We start from the raw sequence: 2576 nt of genomic DNA on the forward strand, positions 1-2576 counted from the left end.
CGGTCCGGTACGGGGGCAACACTGAGGGTTGCGATCCGTTGCGGGACACAGAAAAAGACAAAAAAAGGAAAAAAAAAAATCAAACTCCTTTTCTTTGACTGAAATCATTGGTGAATTCAAGAAAGTTAATTAAACTAACATCCTTAAATAGACAACACCCTGACAGTCTTTGTAGGTTGTGATAGAACAGAGTAAGAGAAAGTGTAGAAGAATTCTCACAGCAACAGTACTCAAAAATAAGCAGCAGAAATTCAGCAATGTGGAAGAGTTTCTACCTTACGAATCCCTAAGGGTTTGAATAAGAAAGTTCAGGATGATGGCTGCGTGTGGGGTAGTGGAGAAAGTAAAACAGTGCATGGTTGGGTTAGGTTGTGTCCAGCCAACTTGTTGCTCCCTTCCTCTCTCAGAGAAACAGAATTCTTGAGCTATAGAAAGAGGGATAAACTGTGTGCTTCTGACAGTACTAATTGTTCTTCATTCTTAATATATAAAAAAGTACAGTGCTGCTAATAGAACATGGGCTTTGTAGAGAGGAGAGCTGGGTTTAAATCCCAGCATTCCAGCTGTTCGACCTTGGACTAGCAACTCTGAATGTCAGCTTCCTTGCTTGTAAAATGAAGAGAGTAATACCTGTCCACCTCTCAGGGCAGACGTAAATAGTAAATGGCACGCTGAGGGGACAAAGCTTAGCAGAGCACCAGGCAGCTGCTAGATATTTAACAAATATTAGTTTTGCCTCTTCCTTTTTAAAATACTCTGCTATAAATACTGACACCAAGGTGTCTCTGTATAATACATCTTAGGATTTTGGCATTTCCTAAGTTTCAGTATTTTCGAGCAAGTTCAAAGTGTCCCCTTAGTTTATCTGTGTTTTCCTCATTGTTCTGTTTTATTTTATTTCATAGCATTATATCAAGCATATCACCTGGTATGCATTTGCTTATTTGTTTTCTACTTTCTGCCATTAGAACACCAGCTACCAGAGGGCAGGAAATTTATTCAATGCTGAATCTCTACCACCGAAAAATATGCCTCCATATAGTGGGGGCTCAGTGAATACTTGTTGAAATAAAGAATAAAAGGCTTATACATTTGTTTCATTTAAAGCTGCTTCCAGCATTTCTTAGTTGGCAACAACACATCCAACTATTTGTAAATAAATATGTACATAAATAGATAGTATCATTATATATACCTTTACAGCTTCATATAAAATCAATAGTGCCCTGAACATAATCAACATCTAATCAATATTTGTTAAGCGTATTAAAATGAGCTTCTTATCCAAGCACTATATACATGAACATGTCTAACTTAGATGGCAGAATAGTATATTTCTCATTTTCATCTAGAAAAATCAGTGGTTTTTGTGGAGATAAAATATTGCAATCTTATATTGCCTGATTACATATATCCATAATTTACCATAACAAGTAATGTAGGAGTCTTGTAAAACACAATAATCTGGGATTGAGTTGTCATTCATACAAGCACATACCTACAAATATAATGTCATAAATGTAGAGGTATGTTTTGTGTGAATATGTGTATGTGCTTTTTAAGTAGATCCTCGCTGACTATTTCTTGAATAATTTATTAATATATTCACATATGTGTATATAAAACAAGATATAAAAAATGTTTAGACATTGTGGAATAATATCAAACACTGTGGTAAATGCTATATACCGAATGTCACTCTATTAAATTATGAAGGGGAAAGAATGCTGAAGTTTAATCAAAATAAAAGATAAACCATGTGAAATAAACTTGAAAGAAAAAGGGCTATATATTGTGTTTTTGTTTACCATACTATTAATATATATATATTTAGAGAGAGAGAGAGAGAGATTTTTTTTTTTTTTTTTTTTTTTTGGCCATAGATGAGAGAAAGAAAGAGAGAAATGAAAAAGGTTTTCTAAAAAATAAAAATTTTAAAAAAAGAATCTTTAAACACTTGAGTTGTCATTCCAAATGGAAACCTGTGAGCTTGCTCCTGTAGCTGCGGGTCTTTGGAAAACAAGGAGGACTGGAGACAGGGCTGGGAAGTTCTGCTTGTAGGGAGAACATGGCCAGCTCCTCCCCCACACCCTCGACACTTCAGCTCCTGCCAGGCAGGCACTAGAGTCTTTTGTAGAGCACCATTAAAGTATTAGAAAGTGGCACAATCACGAAGGAGAGAAGAAAGGCTCGATGTTCACTGCCCTGTGATTCTAAAAGGCCCCCTGTGCCGAATACTGTGGCAGAGAAAGGACCTACCCAGCTACAGTGTCAGGCCTCAGAGCAGCTCTGGAGCTGACTAGGGGAAACGTTTCTCCCCCAAAAGGCTTTTATTTAGTTTATTTTTAAAAGTTAATACAAGAGATGATACAACACATTTGTGTAATTTCATCCTGAAGCTCAACTCTCCCCAAAACTAAGGACTGTCAGATCTAACACGTGCGTATCTCGATTTTCATCCCACCCGCTTCAGAAGAAACTCACGTTTCTCTTGTGACATGTGCTTGAGAGGTGACCATGGGCATTGGCAGAGGAGGGCAATATTGACGAATAAATCAGACGTACGAGCACACGCA

Source organism: Galeopterus variegatus, unplaced genomic scaffold (assembly GCF_000696425.1).
Source record: "Galeopterus variegatus unplaced genomic scaffold, G_variegatus-3.0.2 Scaffold4506, whole genome shotgun sequence".
Lineage (NCBI taxonomy): Eukaryota > Metazoa > Chordata > Mammalia > Dermoptera > Cynocephalidae > Galeopterus > Galeopterus variegatus.